At 36.8% G+C, this 22638-nt stretch overlaps 1 long non-coding RNA gene across 1 annotated transcript; it reads left to right on the forward strand.

The window, feature by feature from the left end:
* The first annotated feature begins 774 nt into the window (after nucleotides 1-774).
* LOC129461982 (uncharacterized) lies at nucleotides 775-20249 on the forward strand. The gene is made up of 3 exons (XR_008650742.1): nucleotides 775-830; nucleotides 2388-2447; nucleotides 20189-20249. It is a non-coding gene; the product is annotated as an uncharacterized lncRNA (long non-coding RNA).
* Nucleotides 20250-22638: the final 2389 nt, after the last annotated feature.

Below are 22638 nucleotides of genomic sequence, written 5' to 3' on the forward strand. Positions count from 1 at the left end.
AATAAAGTGTTATATTAAAGGCTGAATGAGTAACTGCAATCAGATAATACTCCTTAATAAATTTACTCTATTCTCCCTGAGTAATATTACAAAACCCATTTAAGAGTAAATATCTTCTTGAATGTTTTTGTATTCCTTTTCGTAACCAGTGCTACTGGATTGGACAATGGCCTAATTGCCCAAGGGATATGAGGTAGCATATGTATTGAACTTTTTGCTATTGTTCAGTGCTCCTAGGGCAAAAGAGGAGGAAGAATGAGAAGAAAGAAATGTATTATGTATCAAATGCTTTATAGTCATTAATTTTTTTACCTTTCCAAATATTGAGTGATATGGTTTCGACCTGTGTCCATGCCCAAATCTCATGTGGAACTATAATCCCCAAAGATGGTGGTGGGTCCTGGTGGGTGGGAGGTGATCGGATCACAGGGGCATTTTTCTCATGAATGGTTTAGCACCAGTGCTGTTCTCTTGATGGTGTGTGAGTTCTCATGAGATGCAGTTGTTTAAAAGTGTGTAGCACTTCCCACTTCTCTCTCTTGTTCCTTCTCCTGCTATGTAAGCTGCCTCCTCCCGCTCTGCCTTTGGCTATGAGTAAAAGCTCCCTGAGGTCACCCCGAAAGCAGATGTTGCCATGCTTCCTGTACAACCTGTAGAAACTGTGAGCCAATTAAACCTCTTTTCTTTATAAATTGCCCAGTCTCAGGTATTTCTTTATAGGAATGCGAGAACAGCCTAATACACTGAGGCAGTGTCATTGTTCTTATTCTGCAGATAAGACAACCAAAGTCCTCGTGAAATAAAATAATTTGCCTGAAATCATACAGCTGGTAAGTAAGCAATGCAACTGGAATGCAATTCAAATGCAATTATCCATGACTCCAAAGTTCATGCTCTGTCTCTGTTTCTATAGTGCCTCTGAATAAACAGCATGGATCCCTTTCTCTTCCTTTCTTAGATCAGACTCAATTCCACTGTAGAACCCTTCTCACTCACTAAAACAGGTTCTAGGATATGTGGTACTTGGATGGCTACCACTAGCTATCTGGCCACCCTGTGGACATCATATTCATGCCTTTACTCACATCCATAGGATGGAATCTTCCTTACAGCCTTAGTGGAGACTACCTTATACAATTTCTCCTAGGATAGGCATATCATGTAGAATATAATCATAACTGAACACACTAATAAAGCAATCATTAATGAATACTAAATACAAGGACAGCAAAAAAGATAGTAACGGAGTTCAATTGATGTCTCTTTGTTGAAGCCTGAGAATGAGAAGAAAATAAGGCTTATGCCAGTTTTCCTCAAGTTGATCTTTATTACGTTGAAAAAATTAAATCGTCCTATGGCTACTTAAGTTTGGAAGATGCTGGTCTAGGCATGAGTACATTTCTTTAAAGAAGAATATCAGAGAATCTTTGGTTAGCTAATATGATTGATTTTGAGGAAGCATTTTCTAAAATAGTTGACGATATAACCTCAGGTTTTAATTTTTTCTTGCGAAAATTTTGAGAAACTGGTGCCCTCCAGTTACTCTTTGGTTTAAGCTGACGAAAAGAGAAACCATAACTGTTGTCCATCTTTTTCTTTGGTACAACATAATGTAGTTATTGAAAATGACAAATTCCCCCTACTTCTATCTTCCATTGGATTCCTATACACTTCATGACTCTGTTCTGAATCTCATTCACTACTTCTTCTCACCAGAAGAAAGACCCTGGTGAGCCTCAACAAAAATCTTCCTAAATGAATAGCCTTTTGACTAATTGTAGAAGTTTTCATTTATTGGAGAGACCCCAAAGCCTGGCAATGAAGCTGGTATTCTTCATATAGACTCTAAGCATTGGCACCCCTCCTCTAATGGCTGCTATAATCTTATGTGGATCAAATACGATCCAGGCTTATGTGAGGTGATAGAATATTTTTATTTGTTTAGTAAGGACTATTAGTGGCATAATGCCATTGAAATTAAGCTATTGAGGAAGCTGAAGAGCCTTCTCAGCATCATTTCACTATCTCTCCAATAGACTTCTTTGAAAATGGGTAGAAGCACTTCTTTTTACTGGTGAGAATAGATTTCTATATAAGAAATTCTGTCAACGTTAGAGACAGTCACAGTCAATACAAACTCTTCATTTCTATTTTTTACCAAAAGGCTACACAGTAGGTTGAAAGATTTATCAGCATGTTTCAAGATATTTGATATTTTTTAGAAAAGAGGAATTTCTTTTGTTTCTGTAACTTAAATAAATAAATAATAAAATAAAATGCTATAACATTAGTTGTGTTACTACTATGATATTTGAATATACGTATTGGAATGCTTTAGAATTGTGATGAGGACATAAATGAGTCATAAAGCCACTTTTTCTCTGCAGGTTTTTTGTCATATTTATTTTACCCATAAGGATCACCTCCAATCATCAGTGTCAGAATAAGTAAGTATCATGGAAATGACTGTTAATAATTTATTCACATTACTAATCAGAAATAAAGGACAATAATCTTTCAATAGGTGGACACTAGATTTTTGAAATACCTAATTGGAATTAGGAATTAAAGAGAGTTTGTTTTCCCCTGCACTCCTACCCTAGGGGTGGTAGAAATATAATATAGTGTTGCTGTGGGTACTGGCTGACCATAAAATAGTGGAGATACATGCAAAGCCTCCAGCAACAAGAAGGATATTTAGAAACTGGCTCTGGGCTTCCCTATTAGTGGGGGCTATGCATGCCCTTTTGGTCTTTCTGCAGGTTCATATCGAATTATGCAAACTATCAAAAAGTATGTTGAATAAAGATGAAATTAGTGAAGTAGCACAGATTATCCTGCTCCTTAAGAAAAATACTTTCTGTGTGAATTCTTAGATTTCCAGGGAAAGGGGTATAAACACTCAGAACGTGTCCTCATATCCCTACCTCCCTCTCAAGGGAATTGCATGATTCAGGCCTTAGCAGTGTGATGTGCCTCTCTTTTAATCTAATTCCTCTATATGTAACCTGATACATACATGATCAAGGTGAAGAAACCATAATAGTGCTGTTCTGGTTGAAGTGAGGGGGAAGAGTGTGGAGAGAGAGGGCATTGCCGAGTCCCAGTAGTCAGTTCTCTACCTTACCACCCCACTTTGGTCACTCCCCATGATCCTGAATACTGAAACAAGATAGTTTCAAAACCCTGCAGCAAGGCTTTCCTCTAAGTATATTGTTGAGAATTTTACAGTATTATACTCATATGTTTTGAAGGCTCCTCATGTCTAATAACTAATTGAAGGAATATGGAAAATATTCATAGAGTCTAATTTACAATGTTGACGCGAATAGTGCATATTTTTAAATTGTATATTTGGTCTTAAAAGTTTTAAATAAAAAATCCATTACCACCAACTTCTGAGGGAGCTGGATTCTCATTGTCTTTGTCAACACTTGTTATTGTCTGTCTTTTTGGTTGTAGTCATTCTAGAGTGTGTGTAGTGGTATCTTACTGTGGTTTTAATTTTTATTTCTCTAATGACTAATGATGCTGAGAATCTTTTCATGTGTCCATCTGTCATTTCTATACCTTCTTTGGTCAAGAGCAAAACTCTTTTGCATGTTTTTTTTGAAGCTGCTCTTTGTCTTATTAGTGAATTGCAAGAGTTATTTGCATATGCTGGATACAAGTCTTTAATCAGACATGGTTCGCAAATATTTTCTTTCAGTCTGTGCTTTGTCTTTTCTTTCCCTAAGAGAGGACTTTTTATCTCACTCTTTAATTTTGATGAAGTCCAATGTATCATTTCTTTCTGTTATGAATTGTGCTTTTGCTGTCATATCTTTGTTTAACCAAAGGATACAAAAATGTCTTCTATCTTTTCTCTAGAAGATTTACAGTTTTCGTTTCTACATTTAGGTCAATGATTTATTTGCATTAATTTTTGCATGTGGTGTGAGGTAAAACTTACATTCATTGTTTTGTTTGTAAATATCCATTTGACACAGAACCATTTGTTGAAAAGACTATCCTTTCCCCCATTGACTTCTAATGGAAGATTTGTTGAAAATTAGGTGACCAGAAATGTAAGGATTTGTTTCTGGACTCTCAGGCCTATTCCATTGATCTATATGCCTGCTCTTATGCCAGTATCACATCGTGTAGATTATTGTAATTTTATGTTTTAATGTTGGGTAGTATCTGTATTTGAACGTTGATCTTCTCTTAAAAGTTGCTTTTGCTATTCAGGGCTTGCACTACCAAAAAAATTCAAATGCCAGCTTCAATATTGATAAAGGCTGTATTGAATCAATAGTTCAAATAAAAAAGAATTGGCATCTGGAATACATTGTGTTCTAATGCATAAACACAGAACATCTCTCCATTTAGTTCATCTTTTTAATTCTCTCAGTAATGTTCTGTGTGCAAGTATACTTCTCTTGTTAAATTTGTTTTTAAACATTTTATAACTTTTGGTGCTATTGTAAGTAATTTATTTTCTTAATTTTATTTCTGGATCTGTATTGATAATCATTTTTCTCTTGCTTCTGTCAAGATTTTCACATCGTGTTTGATTTTTAAATGTTTCACTATGATATATCTAGGTTTGATTCTCTATACAATTATCTAACAAGAGGATTATTGAGCATTTTGGATGTGTAGATTAATTGTTTTAATAAAATTAGTAAACTATTTGGAAACTTTAGGACATTCTTTCTTCAAATATGTTTTTCTCCGCCTTCTCTCCTTTTCTTCTCCAAGGACTTTTATTACACATATATTGGTATGTTTGATATGAATATCAAACATGAATCTCTAAACTTCTTTAATTTTTCTTTTTCCCTCTATTCTTTACTTGAGTATTTCTATTAATCTATCTTGAAATGATTCTTTTTCTGCCATCCTTAATCTCCTATTGAGTTATTCTAGTGATGTTTTTATTATAGTTATTATATAATTCAACTTCAGAATTTCCATTTTTTTTTATAGTTTCTATTTCTTTATTGAGATAATTTATTTATTGAGACATTATTTTCATACTTTCCTGTAATTCTTTAAACATACTTTCCTTTTGGTATTGACACATATGTATAACAGCTGCCTTGAAGTATTTTTTTCTGTTAAGTACGACATCTGAACCACTCAAAGACTATATCAAGTGACTGTTTTTGTCTTCCTGAGTATGGCTCACATTTTCCTGTTCTTTGCATGTCTTGCAATGTTTTATTGAAAATTGAACATTTCAGATAATATACAATAGCAACTCTTGACTCCTTTTTCCAATTTTTTTCTTTTTTAATTTTTTTAAAACTAACCTTCCTAAATCACATCCTCTGTAGTGTCTCCACAGAGTAAATTCTTAAAATTCTTGTTTTTATTTTTAAGCGTGGCTTCTCAGGGGTTACCCTTGTAACTGCATGGCTTATTGGTCAGTCAGTGATTAGACATCTCAAGTCAGTACAAATGTTACCCTCTGCATGTGGAACTGTGTGTGATTTGGAGGGCTCATAAAGTTCAGGCAGTTTCTTGCATCTCTTTTTGTGTGAACACAGCTTCATGTTCCCCAGAGTTATGTGGTTAGCTTGCATCTCATCTGTTCGCTTGTGCATGTGAACACAATCTTCCAGAAAGTCTGGGATAAATGGGGAGCTTACAAAGGCCCTCCATGGCTATCTCATTCTCTGGATTACCCTGTTAAATGTGTGGCCTCTTTGCTGGTGTGTTTCTGCACTGACCTCAGGCTTGCTGAGATGCTGACCATCCCTATTTGTTGGGCATGGAGGTTACTGCTGTTACTAACAATATTGTTGGATGTGGTCATTTTTGTGCTCTGTGCCAAATCAATTGAGCCCTGTTTGGCTGCAAAATTTCTGGTGTCCATGTCTTGTCTCTCCTCATTAGAGCTAACACTTTGAATATTCTAGGGGATAGAAGGGTGTAATGGGAGCAGTCTCAGGCAAGAACATCAAAGATTCCCTCTATTCTTACCCAGTTTTATAACTGTTCATAATTAAAGACTGCTCACTTTATTGTATGACTTTGGCTGATTTCCAGAGCACTGCCAGAGGTTGTTTTGGGGGCCAATTTGGGGGTAGAAAAAAATTTACTTTCTCTGGCATAACAGTAGTTCTGCATCTGTATTTTTAACAGCTTTATGAAATATAATTTATATATCATATAATTTACAGTGTACAATTCAATAGTTTTTAGAAAATTGATGTAATTATACAACCATCACCATAGTCAATTTTAGAGCATTTTTGTCACCTCACAAATCCCCCAAAAGAAAACCTATACCCTTTAGCTATCACCCTCCTGCCCCACCACTGCAGCCCCAGCCGCAACCCCCTTCCTCATCCCGAAGTAACCACTAGTCTTTCTGTCTCCATAGATTTCCCTATTCTGAATTTTCGTATGAATGGAATCATACAGCACCTGGCCTTTTGTGACTGACTTCTTTCACTTAGCATGTTGTTGTAAGGGTTTATCCATGTTGTAGCATATATATCAGTACATCACTCGCTTTTATGGCCAAATAATATAATATTGTATGGACATGGCATGTTTTTTTTACACATTAATCCATTCAGGGACACTTGAGTTTCCATATTTTGGCTATAATGAATAATGCTACTATAAATGTTTGTGTACAAGTATTTGAGTTTGAGTTTCCCTACCTTATGCCCGTTCCTTAGGCCCTGTTGATCTCTCTTGTATAGCTATTCGTCTCAATGGTTTCCAATAACAAACTCATAGAGATGGCAACTGCTCCCTTTTCTTGCTAGTACTGAGGGTGTTTTGCCAAGTTTTGTTTGTTTCCCTTATCCATGTTCACAAATTTGTAGCCAGTCTTTTTATTAAACCTTCTTCAATTTTTCTATTTAAGTATACCAACTGTTTTCTAGCTGACATATTGCTTTCTTAGGACTGAAGGAAAGGGAACAGGCCGTAACTACTTCTCGTTTTGGAAGACACTGTGATTTGAGACCCTCAACTGCTTTTTCCAAAAATACTTCTCAACAAATTTTCTCTTCCAAATCCTCACTCTCTTGACCTTAATAATTCTTTTGTTGCTGTTGTTGAGCTATCTGGGAAGAGATTATATTGAATTATTTTTTATTTACCTTTAAGTTTACTTCTATGATTTGTCTGTTCTTGCACTCATGTGTCTTTTTTCCCTAGTTTTATTGAGGTATGTTGACAAAAATTGCACATATTTAGGTTATACTGTGTGATGTTTTGATATATTTGTACATTATGAAATAATTACCACAGTGAAGCTAATTAATATATTGATATTACCTCATGCAGTTACCTCTGTGTGTGTGTTTATGTATGTGTGGTGAGAGCATTTAAGATCTACTCTTTTGACAAATTTCAACTATGCAGTTTTACATTATTATTAATACTACATTATTACTGACTATAGACACCATACCATACATTAGGTTTTCAGTACTCGTTCATTTTATAGTTGAAAGTTTGTACTCTTTGACCCATATATATATGACCCATAAATATATATGTATTTATATGTATTAACCTTTATCTAGTTGAATATGTTAATTTAATAGGACAATAGTCTTGTTTTTGTTTCCTTAATTAGTATTAAATTTGATTTTAAAATAAATGTATTGTTCAATTTAAATTCTTTTATGATTAGTCTTTTTATAACATTAGTTAACTTATTGGTATGTTATATTTTCCTCCTGATTTGCTTAAAAATTTTTTTGTATATGATACACATCAACCTTTTTTTGTTTTATTTATGTCAAAATACTTTTTCCAGTTTTTTGGTGCATTATAATATTTTCACTTTAATTTCTTGTATTGTATTTATGATTAGGAAGCTGTTCTTCATGAGACTGATTAGATAAAAATTAAATGACTTTTTAGTTAAGATTTTAGTTTTTTACTATTATTTTTATTATTTAACTACTTAATCTAACAGAATGTGTAGTCTAAGAGTTGAAGAAAGAGGAAAGAAACACAAAAAGTGGCTCAACAGCCAAAGACAGGTTTATTTTGGAGAATAAACCCGAGAGGGGCTTCTGGCCCACTTCAGTCAGGAGTGCTCTTTCTTACTGACTAAGAGTATTTATTGGTTTCAGGGTGAGAGATCTTATCTCAGGCTTGGAACGTTTCTGTGTCAGGGAGAAGTTTATGGTGGGGTTGGAATGTCTCTGGTCAGAGGGGAGGTTATCTTGGGGCTGACATCTCTCTGGCTGGAGGGAAGGTTATCTTAGGGCTGGCACATCTCTGGTCAGGGAGGAGTTTGTCTGATGGTTGGAATGTTTCTGGTCAGAGATGTCATTTGTGATTGATGATCATGCTGACGTTAGCTGTTAGGCTGATGTCCTTCGGATTTAGGCGGTTTTTGATCAAGGGGAACTTTAGGAACGTGGTGCTTGTCCAAGATGGCGATGCTCCTACTCTCTGTCATGAAGGTATATAATATTGGCAAACATTAGAAAGTAACTTTATTTGCCAAATATCTGGCGATATTTTTCACTGACATTGAGTAATTCATTCCTTTCTCATTTGATTTTTGGTGCTATTTATGAATATATATTCCTCCCATTACCCTCTACCCTTCAACCTAGTGTTTGTTTCTGCCTCATATGCAGTGTTTTATTCACCTGTATGTCTATTTTTTTATCATCGAATACAGCCAACACCTTTTCATTATTGCTCCTTACCCAATTTTTCTTGACTATTCTTTATTTATTCTTTCAAATAAATCTTGAATTAAAATTTAATTTAAAACTAAAATTATGAATTTGTGTAAGATTTTGCTAACCAAATTAGAGAAATATTGAAATCTCTACTATTTCTACTATTCCCCATTTTCATATATATATATATATATATATATATATCTGTCAAACAATTAATTTTTATTTGTATAAATTTATGGGATATGAATGTAATTTTGTTACATGGATATATTGCATAATTCTGAAGTCAGAGGTTTTAGTGTATCCATCACTGGAATAACATACATTGTACCCATTAAGTAATTTCTCATCATCAAGACCCTGTGATCCCCACTTCCTTCTGAGTCTCCATGGTCTATTATTCCACGTTCTACTTCCAGGTGTACACATTATTTAACTATCACTTATAAGGAAGAACATGCAGCAATGTCTTTCTGTCTCTGAGTTGTTTTCCTTAAGATAATGGCCTTTGGTTCTATCCACGTTGCAGCAAAACACAGGATTATATTATTTTTAAGGTGGAATGGTATTCTATTGTGTATATATAACACATTATCTTTAGCAAGTTGTCCATTGATGGACACTAGGTTGATTCCATGTATTTGCTATTGTGAGTAGTGCAGCAATAAACATGGGAGTGCAAGTATCTTTTTGATATAATTATTTCTTTTCCTTTTGGTAAATACCCAGTAGTGGGATTGCTAGATCAAAGAGTAGTTCTATTTTTAGTTCTTCAGTCTTCATATTGTCTTCCATAAAAATTGTCCTACTTTATATTCCCACCAATAGTGTATAAGCTTTCCCTTTTCTCTGTATCCTCACAAATATCTCTTACTTTTTGTTTTTAGAGTGTCCTTTATTGTCTTCCAAAATTTCCTGCCTAAATATCTTTGTACGTACACTATCCTGCCTCAAGCTACCCTTTTGTTCTGTTTCTTTTTTTGTAAAATATTCAGTTATTTTTTAGGAATTAACTAAAATGCCAGCTTATCCATGGAGTCTTTGATGTTTTTAAACAAAAGAAACTCTCCTCTTGGGTTGTCAAGCCACTCTGACTTATCTTATTGTGTCAGTTAGGGTGTTTTTGTTATAGGCAAGAAAATCTGCTTTGAACTTAGGTCAAAAGGAAAATATATAAGTTAATTGGTAGAGTCAATGAAAACATTACACCCACCTCACCATATGTGACTCCATAAAAACCTTGGTATTGTACTTTGAAACAGTTACCTGGATGGGGGAGTTCTTTCTATGTAATGAATAGTCATAAGAGGTCATTTTGAAATAAAGTGAAGATGTATGTTCTGTTGAATGAAATTTAATATCTGTTTCATATCTTATATTTTATTTTCTCTCCAAGCTGCACTTTGGTTTCTAAAGAGATGAGTTAATTTTATGCCTCAATCTTAAATTACTCAGATGTTTGCAAAGATTCAAACATTTCCATATTTTATGTTCACATTTTGTTAGCTCTTACATTGTGAAAATAGGTATTTGCTAGCTATTAAAATATAGGTAAAATAGGTAAACATATCTCCAGTGTCAAACATTGGTAAATGGAAGGGCTCAATAATAACAAATTTATCTTGTTAATATTTTAACAAAAGATTCTCATTCCACTTAATACAAAAGATAGAACACGATTTTTATAGCTGCTCAAAGAGAGAATATTGTACTTTTATCTTTGGCTTAAAATAAGCCTTTGCTATTACTTTTGTTTGTTTGTTTTCTTTTACTCCCTTTTGTTACTGAGTATCTTACCAAAGTCTCTGTTCTGGGGAGCTAAGTAATAAGAATAAAAGGTTACCCTTTTCAGGATGCTCCTTGAAAAGACTCAAGGCCAATCATTTTTCAGCCTTGTGCCAGTTCATTAAAATTTTAAAACCTCTGAATAGAGGTTCTAATAGATCTTGGTGGGCTCAAGCACCCATACCTTGGTAGAAAAAGGCAGGATACCATAATGGATGGAGTTATCCCAAAGCAGAATGAGGTCATTTTCCATGGAAAATAGAGTATTCTAGTAACAAAAGAAAGGGGAATGTTATAGCCTGAATATATGAATGTATCTTCCCTTTCCTTCATATGTTGAAACTTAATTACTAAAGTGATAGTACTAACAGATAGGGCCTTGAAGGGATGATTGGATCATGAGGGCTCCAAGCTTAGAAATGAGATTAGTGCCTTTATAAAAGAAGTTGAAGGGAGCTGTGTTGTTCTTCACCATGTGAGCACATAGCCTTCACCTCTTACACGGTGTGAGGCTGTGGCAAGATGCATTGTCTATAAAGCAGAGAGCAGCCCTCACCAGCCACAGAATCTGACAGTGCCTTGATTTTAAACTTTCCAGCCTCCAGATCTGTGAGAAATAAATTTCTAAGATATTTTGTTATAACAGAACAAATTGACTATGATAGGGAAGGAATGCTGAATTACAAACAAAGAAAAGATAGTCACTACACTTCCAGGACTCAATGACTTTTGACTCATATTACAGATACTTGATGTTTTACCTCCTGTTTTATTTATTTTTAGATCCTTACCAGACTAAGCACATCACACACACACACACACACACACACACACACACACACACACACACACAGTTGCTTAATGAATACAAAGATATATACATGTGACTTTTTTCTAGAAGACAGAGGAAAAACTGAAAGAATGTCCTAAACAAATATTTTGTGTAATATATGAAGTACAAAGTTAGATGAATTTCCCACCATGCTATTATATGAATGTTTGTGTCACGTCCAAATTCGCATGTTGAAACCTAATCCCCTATTATGATGGCATTAGGAAGCAGAGTATTTGGAAAGTGATTAGGTCAGGAGAGGGGAGCCCTCCTTAATGAGATAATTGCCTTTATAAAAGAGGTGCTAGAGAATAGCTTGGCTCCTTCCATCACATGAAGACACAGAGAGAAGGCATCAACTATGAAATAGGAAGTGGGCTCTCATCAGACACAAAACCTGCTGTTGCCTTGGTCTTGGACCTCCCAGCCACCAGATCTGTGAGAAATAAACTTCTGTTGCTTATAAGCCACCCAGTGTACGGTATGTTGTTGTAACAACCTGAATGGACTAAGACACAGCTTCATTTATATTCATATTACTCATTTCTTAAAAGATTTTCATTTTTCGATTCTTCATCTTTATATTTACACCTCTCAGTTCCTAGTGTGCATTTTTTTCTGTTCACAAAACACTTTTCTTCTTTAGGACTTACTTGAAGTTAAAAAGGAGCAGAGATCTTTCCTAGTATAAATATTTTATCCTCATTCTCCCATGGTCTGTGATGAATTGTTGGGAACAGGCCCCCAAATCTGGCCATAAACTGGCCCCAGAACTGTCCATAAACAAAATTTCTGCAGCACTGTGACATGTGCATGATGGCCACGATGCCCATGCTGGAAGGTTTTCAGTTTACCGGAATGAGGGGAAGGAACATCTGGCCCACCCAGGGCAGAAAACCACTTAAGGCATTCTTAAACCACAAACAATAGCATGAGTGATCTGTGCCTTAAGGACATGTTTCTCCTGCACATAACTAGCCAGAACCCATCCCTTTGTTTTCCATAAGGAATGTTTTAGTTCATCTATAATCTATAGAAACAATGCTTATCATTGGCTTGCTGTCAATAAATACGTGGGTAAAACTCTGTTCGTGGCTCTCAGCTCTGAAGGCTGTCAGCCTCCTGATTTCCCATTCCACACTCCATATTTCTTTGTGTGTGTCTTTAATTCCTATAATGCCACTGGGTTAGGGTCTCCAGAACTGAGCTGGTCTCAGCAAGTGGTGCCCATATGTGGGGCTCAAACCTGGGGTGAAGGGTTGCCAGAGTGACAGTTGGGGAACATGGAACTAAGCTGGAGGACACCAAGTACTCTTAAGCAATCCTTGTGGTGAGTAAGAGGGGGCACTTAGAAGCATCAGGGTAACAATGGGACAAGTGTGGGCTCTGGTTTGTTCCACCTTGGAACCTTTTCACACTGATGATAAGAAAAAACGAAAGTATAATGAAGTAACAGAAGAGGTGACAGAGCAGGTTTGTTTGCCAGCTAAAGCTAAAGCAGCAAAGGAAGAAGAGGTTCATCCCTACCTTCTGCACACCCTCATTATTTGAAGAAAAAGAGTGGTCTGACCCTCCAGGTCTTTCTTTTCTGGAGGACACTGGGTGAAAAGTAGTTGCCCCAGTGACTGTTTGAGTGCGCCTTGAGAGACCGCTCTCAGTTCTTCTATTCAGGCAGGAATCCAGCAAGCTAGAAGAGAGGGTGATTTAGAGGCTTGGCAGTTCTGTGTTAAAATACACCCTGAAGATCAACAGGGGAATGTTATAGCTACGTTTGAGCCTTTTCCTCGTAAAATACTTAAAGAGTTTAAGCAGGCTATCAATCAGTGTGAACCAGGTCTATGCCCAAAGTGTAAAAAAGGAAAACATTGGGCTAATCAGTGTCACTCTAAGTCTGATGAAGATGGGAACCCGATTTTGGGAAATGCCATGAAGGGCCTGTCCTGGGCCCCATTCCAAACTGGGGCTTTTCTGGCTCAGGCCACTCCCTCACCCCTGTACAATGTCTGTCCCCCACCACAGCCCATAGTGCTGCAGTAGATTTATGCTGCACAAAAGCTGTAAGCCTTCTGCCTGGGAAACACCTGCAAAGGGTCCCAACAGGGGTCTGTGGCCCCTTGCCAGTGGGTACGATAGGATTACTTCTAGGAAGGTCTAGTTTAAATTTAAAAGGAGTAAATTTAAAAGGTCTAGTTTAAATTTAAAAGCAAGTACATACAGGAGTCATTGATTCAGATTACATTGGGGGAATTCAAATTGTTATATCTACTTCTGTTCCCTGGAAAGCAGAGCCAGGAGAGCGTATAGCACAGCTCCTAATTGTACCATATGTGGAAATGGGGAAAAGTGAAATTAAATGAACAGGAGGATTTGGAAGCACAAGTAAACAAGGCAAAGCAGCTTATTGGGTGAATCAAATTACTGATAAACGTCCTACCTGTGAAATAACTATTCAGGGAAAGAAATTTAAAGTTTTGGTAGATACAGGAGTGGACATTTCAATTATTTCTCTACAGCACTGGCTGTCCATGTGGCCAATTCAACCTGCTCAATTTAACATAATTGGAGTTGGTAAAGCCGCTAAAAATAGTTATATTTTGCCTTGTGAAGGGCCCGATGGACAACCTGGGACTATTCAACCAATTATAACTTCTGAACCTATAAATTTGTGGGGAACAGATTTATTACAACAGTGGGGGCACAAGTTCTAATTCCAGAACAGTTATATAGCCCTCAAAGTCAACATATGATGCATGAAATGGGGTTTGTCCCTGGTACGGGACTAGGAAAAAATTAGCAAGTTTTGAAGGAACCACTTCAAGCGGAAAGAAAAAGTTCCTGCCAAGGTTTAGGATATCATTTTTGATGGTGACCATTGTTAAGCCTCCAGAACCTATACCTTTAAATGGTTAACAGATAAGCCAATTTAGATGGAACAATGGCCACTGAGTAAAGAGAAACTGGAGGCTTTAGAGAAATTAGTTACTGAACAATTAGAAAAAGGACACATAGCTCCGACATTTTCCCCCTGGTATTCTCCAGTCTTTGTTATTAAGAAAAAAATCAAGTAAATGGAGAATGTTGACAGATCTTAGAGACATTAATTCAGTTATACAACCTATGGAGACATTACAGCCAGGATTGGCTTATCCTGCTATGATTCTGAAAAATTGGCCTTTAATAGTCATAGATTTAAAAGACTATTTCTTTACTATCCCCTTAGCTGAGCAAGACTGTGAATGGTTTGCATTTACAATTCTTGCAGTAAACAACCTGCAGCCTGCTAAGTGTTTTAGTTGGAAAGTGTTGCCACAAGGCATGTTAAACCATCCAACAATTTGCCAGACTTATGTAGGGCAAGCAATTGAACCTACTCATGAAAAATTTTCACAGTATTACATTATTCATTATATGGATGGTATACTTTGTGCTGCCCCCACTCAAGAAAAATTACTTCAATGTTATGATCACTTGCAAAATTCGATTTCTCACACTGGTTTAATTATAGCTCCTGACAAAATTCAGACTATTACTCCTCACTCCTACTTGGGGACCTTAGTAAATGACACTACAATTGTGCCACAGAAAGTAACCTATACGTAGGGATCAACTGAAAACGTTAAATTACTTTCAAAAATTACTAAGGGACATTAATTGGATACAACCTGCTCTAGGCATTCCTACCTATGCCATGAGTAATCTATTTTCTATCCTTAGAGGAGATCCTAGTCTGACTAGCCCTTGGCAATTAACAAAAGAAGCTGAGGCAGAGCTGCAGCTAATCAAAAAGCAAGTCCATAAAGCTCAAATAAATAGAATAGATCCAGAGAAAATTCTAGATTTGCTAATTTTTTCAACTCATCATTCACCTACTGGTGTTATTGTCCAAGAGCATGACTTAGTAGAATGGTTTTTTCTTCCACATACTAATTCATGGACTCTAACTGCTTATTTGGATCAAATCGCTACTATGATAGGAAATAGGAGAACTCAGATTGTTAAATTACATGGATATGATCCTGGAAAAATTATTGTCCCTCTCACGAAGGCACAAATACAGCAAGCTTTTATAAGTAGTCTTACTTGGCAAACCCATTTAGCTGACTTTGTGGGTATTCTTGATAATCATTTTCCTTAAATGAAACTGTTTCAATTTTTGAAATTAGCTAATTGGATTCTCCCTAAAATAACTAAATTTAAACCAATTGAAGGTACTGGAAATGTCTTCACAGTTGGGTCTAGTAATGGTAAAACTTCTTATTCTGGCTCAAAAGGTAAAGTTTTTAAGACACCCCATACTTCAGCTCAAAAAGCAGAGCTTGTAGCTGTGATTGAGGTATTGACTGCTTTTAATATGCCTATTAATGTGATTTCTGATTCTTCATATGTGCTTCATTCTAGACATTTAATTGAAAATGCTCAGTTACGATTCCATACAGATGAGCAACTGATGACTTTATTTACCCAATTGCAAATAGCAGTTAGGAGTAGAATGCACCCTTCTTACATCACTCACATTAGGGCTCATACACCTCTTCCAGGACCTTTAACTGAAGGGAATCTAATGGCTGATCGCCTAGTTGCTACTGCAATATCTAATGCCAGACACTTTCACAATTTAACCCATATTAATGCCTCTGGTCTCAAACGCAGATACAGCATTACCCAGAAAGAAGCTAAAGCTATTATCCAGCGATGCCCAACTTGCCAAATGGTGCATTCCTCATCTTTTACAGGAGGAGCTAATCCTCAAGGATTGGAACCTAATTCTCTTTGGCAAATGGATGTCACACATGTTCCCTCGTTTGGGAGACTAGCTTATGTACATGTATGTGTGGACACCTTTTCTCACTTTGTCTGGGGTACATGCCAATCAGGAGAGTCTTCTGCCTGTGTTAAATGTCACATTTTGTAGTGTTTTGCGGTGATGAGCATTCCAGATTTTATTAAAACGGACAATGCCCCAGGCTATACTGGCCAAGCTCTAGCCACATTTTTCTCTATATGGAATATTAAACACATTACTGGTATCCCATATAATTCTCAAGAACAATCCATAGTGGAAAGAATGAATCTCTCCCAGAAACAGCAGTTGCAAAAGCAAAAAGAGGGAAACAGGGACTTCGGGACCCCCCATATGCAACTGAATCTAGCATTATTGACTTTAAATGTTTTGAGCCTGCCTAAAGGCCAGATGCTTTCAGCAGCTGAACAGCATCTACAGAAACCAGCTTCAAAGACAGAAGCTGAACAACTGGTTTGGTGGAGATCTCTGATAACAAAAAGTTGGGAAATAGATAAAATAAAAACTTGGGGTAGAGGTTATGCTTGTGTTTCTCCAGGACCGAACCAGCAGCCGATTTGACTACCATCAAGACACCTGAAACCTTACTATGAGCTAGATACCCAGGAATAGGTTTTGGGAGGATCCCAAAGACCCACCGGTTGCAGCCATGTCAAGACTGATGCTGAGGAGGACCCCAACTATCACAAGCAACACCCGTCGAATGTAGCCACCTACCTGGGGAAGGATGAAGAAGCTGTCACAGATGGTGGAAGAAAACCTGAGGAAAGCGGGACAACCAGTCACAATGAGTAATTTAATGATGGCTATGATAGTGGTGATCACCACTGCCATGGATATTCCTTCAATAAGGGCTGACACAGAGAACAGTTATACTTTTTGGATATATTTATCAATCTTGGCCGTAATCATCCTGTGACACAGTTGCACATGCTTTCTGATCTCAGTATTTACCATAATAAATCTGCTCCTAAAATTGAGTGATACTACCCTCAAAAACCTATTTGTAAACAGAATTGGACCTGGCCAGAAAAAATGAACGTACTTGTTTGGGAAGATTGTATTGCAGAACAGGCAGAGGTGCTGCACAATGATTCCTATGGAATCATTATTGATAGGTGCCCAAAGGGGATGTTTAGCTTGAATTACACCTCTCAGTCTGCATGCCATGGTCACGCAATGTTCAGCTGGTCTAAACAAAATGGTCAGATGGTAGAAATGGTAAGAAATATGGCAAGAGTTCCTATTATCTGGAAACATGGTGGCGGTATAGTGGCACCTCAAACTCAAATGATATGGCCCGCTCTAGGAGCTAAGCATAAAAATTTGTGGAGACTATTAATAGCTCTTAATAAGATCAAAATTTGGGAAAGAATCAAAAAGCATCTAGAAGGACACTCTATAAACTTGTCTTTGGATATTGCAAAATTAAAATAACAAATATTTAAAGCATCCCAGGCACACCTGACCTTAATGCCGGGGACTAGAGTGCTTGAAGGAGCTGCAGACAGATTAGTAGCTATTAACCCATTAAAATAGATAAAAACACTTGGAAGCTCTGTGATTTCAATGATGATTGTGCTTTTACTCTCTGTTGTTTGTCTTTGTATAGTCTGCAGATGCAGATCCCAACTCCTGTGAGCAGTAGCTCACCATGATAAAGCTGCCTTTGCTTTTATCATCTTGCAAAAACAAAAAGGGGGAACATGTTGGGAACAGTCCCCCAAATCTGGCCATAAGCTGGCTCCAAAACTGGCCATAAACAAAATCTCTACAGCACTGTGACATGTTCGTGATGGCCATGATGCCCACACTGAAGGTTATGGGTTTACTGGAATAAGGGCAAGGAACACCTGGCCTACCCAGGGTGGAAAACTGCTTAAGGTGTTCTTTTTCTTTCTTTCTTTTTTCTTTTTTTTTTTTTTGAGACGGAGTCTTGCTCTGTCGCCCAGGCTGGAGTGCAGTAGCGTGATCGCATCTCACTACAAGCTCCGTTAAGGCATTCTTAAACCACAAACAACAGCATGAGTGATCTGTGCCTTAAGGACATGTTCCTGCTGCAGATAACTAGCCAGAGCCCATCCCTTTGTTTCAGCCCAACCCTTTGTTTCCCGTAAGGAATGCTTTTAGTTAATCTATAATCTATAGAAACAATGCTTATCACTGGCTTGCTGTCAATAAATATGTGGATAAAACTCCGTTTGTGGCTCTCAGCTCTGAAGGCTGTCAGCCTCCTGATTTTCCACTCCACACTCTATATTTCTGTGTGTATGTGTCTTTAATTCCTCTAGTGCCGCCAGGTTAGGGTCTCCATGACCAAGCTGATCTCAGCAATGAATGACAATATATCGGAAGAAAAGACTTATAACTTTTCATTTAGATAATATATTTAGTGACTGTTGCCTCTGAAAAAAATTTATTCGTTTGAAAAATTTTATTCATTCAGTGATTTTTTTAAAAAACAATTAGTAAGCATTGCCTGTTAAAAAAATATTGAGGAACTTAAGTGGAAGGGCAAACTCCTTGCCTTCACTGAGCTTGCTGTCTGATAGAGAGCCAAATATCACATCAGGGCAAGAGTTCCCATGCCAAGTTGGAAGGACTGTCTTTCGGGCAGGTACATGGTACTGTGAGAGTGGATGGGCAGGCATATCAACCTTAACTAGGAATATAGAACAGGGGGGTGTCTTTAGGTCAACATCAAGTAGAATCTTGAGGGTCATAAAGGTGTTCAAGTACAAGAGGAGAGAGAATTATAGGAAAAAGGAGTTACATGGGTAAAAACAAGGGAACAGAAGAAAGCATGATATATTTAGATAATTGCATATATTTGTTTTTATTTTATCTTTATTTTATTTTATTAACTTATATGGAACTACTGTGTATCAGGCTCTGTTTTGTGTTTTATAAGTTTTAATTCATCTAAGGTCATTTAATGTATGTTTAGAACCGGAGTTGGCAAACTACTAATTTACAGATTAAATCCAGCCCCCTGCATATTTTTGCAAATATAGTTTTACTGAAAACAGTGATGTTCATTTGTTTATGTATTACCTATAGCTGCTTTGATGTTACAATTGCAAAGGTGAGAAATTGCAGCAGAGATCTATGGCCCACCAAGTCTAAGATATTCGCTATCTGACTCTTAACCTAAAAAATTTGCCAATTGGTAAAGTACAACTTAGCTTTAGAAGAGATACATGAGGCTTGAGGAAAGAAGGGGCAAGATTACAGAGGATGTCAGTTTAAGAAATGGAATTTATTTACTGGTGCAGTGCAATAGTAAGGCAATTGCTCTTGAGTATAACTGTACCCAACAACTCACGTAATTAATAGTGGCCCATAAAGACTGCTCAGGGAGGGCTATTAATGTTTCCGTCAGACTATGGCAATATCGTGTAGTCTACCCAGTTCTACAGAAAGTAAGCTACTTCACAAAAGATATGTGTTCATACCTACAACGGAGGTTTTTGTTGACTTCTGAGCTGAAGCAATAATATCTGCATTCACAATCTAATTTTACAATAGATAAAATGATGTTTAGACTGTAGATATGTGTCTTAACCAAAAGACAAATCTTAGATATGTCTCTAGCATCAATGTTACTTAGTATCTCGTACATAGGTCCTATTTCCACTGACCAATGCCTTAGCCTAGGGTACATTATCTAGTCTCTTTCAGCCCCAGTTTCATCATCTTACTTCGAAATAATGTTTTGAAGACTGAATTAGATAATAAACATATAGTCCTTAGTACAGAGGTTGCTATGCAGTGGGAGCTGAATGAATTACATTTGTTATTATAGAAACCACAAAGCTTTAGAGACCTCTGTACACATCTTTTTAAAGCTGTTTTCTTGTAACCCAGTATTTTTTATTAAAGAAAAACTTATAGTTGGAAGCCAACAAACATCACACAATCACAATGCTCAATGGAGTAAAGAGCTTGATTGGAGATACATTAAAAGTGCAAAAAATAACATTTAATGGATTTTTTTCAAAATTTCTGGGCACAGGTCAGAAATCTCTCTGAGAAGAGGTCTGATTTCAGTGAAGTCTGGGAATAGCATCAGAGAAAATTGATATGTTGTTTTTCTTTTCAATTTTCCAGATGCAATAAAAATGGTGAAGAATAGGGGTGTATGTGACCATCTTAATGCAGATAAAGACAAGAATCAAGGTGCCACAAAATACACCCCTCAGCCACTCTCTTATTTTCCCTCATCCTATCCTCCATGTGAGTTCCCAGGCAACCCACAGTGTGGCGCATTCTCTGGGGCTCTAAGCTTACTCATGTTTTCTGCCTGTCAGTCAAGTGTTGTCAAAATATTGGGAATTAGCCTTGGAAACCAAACATCAGAATTAAAAAAAAAGATATATTAAATTTTCCATCCCTGATAACGAACAATTAGAACATGACACTAGCAGTGAGGGTACAAGACAGCTGGAAAATAAGGAGGAGAATACCATAACAGAGAATGCCACTGGCCCCTGCACTCTATACCCTTATCCAAATGTTGTAGCAAAAGCTCACTCATATCTAGCAGTATAGGGAAGTCTTGGGAATTTTTCTCTTTCATGTTGTCATCTGCTTCTTAAAAATACTCAGAGAGTCTCTCTCTCTCTCTCTCTCGATATATATATCGATATATATATATCTCACAGACCTGGCAACCCAGGAAATGTCTGTGTCATATGCTTTTTAACTGAGAAAAATGAACCCAGTGGTTAATTCCGTGGAGCTTTAACTACAATTGTTTTTTCTCCTTGTCTTTAACAGTACCTGACAAGACCTTTGATGGTTCAAGAACATGAGGTTCAAGAGCATCATCATACACTGATGCTGCTCCCAGGTCTCTGGCTGAAGTTTGTACAGGGGTTCTTATAGTTTATTCATGGGAAAAACTGCCCATACCTGATGGCTGTGGATTTGGGTGAACTGTACTAAAACTTGATTGTAAGTCTATAGATGACTTGGTAAGTTTGTCTGGGGGTATCATTTGTTCATTCAACTTTCTCTGACGGCTGAAGCTGAAAGGACAATGGAGATCCTGAATAATGATGGTCAGGGTCTTACGAATCTCTTTTGTCACTTTCTCTGTAAAATTTGTCACTACATTCATAGAATACTCCTGATATAAGAAATCTGAAGCTAGAGAAGACAATTTTCATTTGACAGAGAAACATGTCTAGCCCCACCAGGCAATAAATAGACAGTAGAAAAAATGTATTCACATCAATTTGAATAGAGCAACATAAAATCCGTCTGCAAATGTTTAAATAGAACTTCAAGCTTTAGTTTTTACTGTGTCCCACCTGTAAAGTTTTGCCAGGATTATGAGTTTTTCATATAAGGCATGCACCGGAAACATCCTTATACATTTAGAAATACTGGCTTAATGTTATTAATGTAACCATTTTTTTCTCTGCTATAGTGATAAAATTGAACAGTTCTGGCTGATGAATGGAAGTAAGTGGACTCCTATAAGTGGGCTTGAAGTTTTGGATATGTATGGCTTCACTCACATGCGATGTCGTAGAAATCTTTGTGAGGGGGCTTTTTTGCCTGGACATATTTGAAACATCACCTCAGAACTTGTTAGGAATGCAAATTCTAGGGCCTCCTCACCAATCTCCTAAATCAGAAACACTGACTAAAACACAATCAGCAGCAGACTGCAAATTCTCGAAGGCTCCATGCTGCAAAGGCTCTGCCCAGGAAGAGTGAGCAGGCATTACCTGTCTCTCCCTCCCTTGGAGGGAGAAGGAGGATATAGGAATCTCATTCCAGTTCCTCCTTTCTCTCTCTCTAGAGCAGTACTGGGTTTACAGAAAAATTAAGCAGATTGTAGAGAGCATTCCCTCCCCTGTTATTATCTTGCCTTAGTGTGGTACATTTGTCTGAATTAATAAACTGATATTGATACATTATTAACTAAAGTCTTCAAGTCACCTTAGGGTTTACTCTTTTTGTTGTACAGTTTTAAGGGTTTTAGCAAAGGCATAATGTCAAATATCCATCAACACAATATCATATAGAACATAAAACTTTAATTACAATTTGAAGACCACAACGTTTCCCTAAATAAAATCAATTAGACAAATGAAGTCCTTAATCACCATTAAATGCCTTGAGAAACAAAATAGAGTTCAGGAAGTAAGATCATTTACAGACTTACAATACTTTACTCTTCAAAGAGACAATACGAATACACACTGCATTCAAAAAGTTCAAATTTAACAATCAAAAGTAGGCTGGAAGCAGATAAAATTTATTTAACTAATTTGCTTTGGCCAAATATCAAAATAATAGTCTTGGGTCTTCCAGCTTGATTGAAGATGAAACTCCCAGTTTTAGTCTGTGAGAAAAAAAATCAGATCTTTTTTCAAAACAAGCTTTTTAATGTTAATTGTGAAACATTATTTGTAAGAATTTTCACACTAAATAATATGACCTTGCCATGCTAGCTCAAGTTTTTTGACTCACACAGTAGAAACATTCATGGAAACAGCTTCAAAGTCCTGCCAGCTCTCAGCAAGTCCTCCAGATCACCCAGTCTC

Source organism: Symphalangus syndactylus, chromosome 14 (genome assembly GCF_028878055.3).
Source record: "Symphalangus syndactylus isolate Jambi chromosome 14, NHGRI_mSymSyn1-v2.1_pri, whole genome shotgun sequence".
Taxonomy (NCBI): domain Eukaryota; kingdom Metazoa; phylum Chordata; class Mammalia; order Primates; family Hylobatidae; genus Symphalangus; species Symphalangus syndactylus.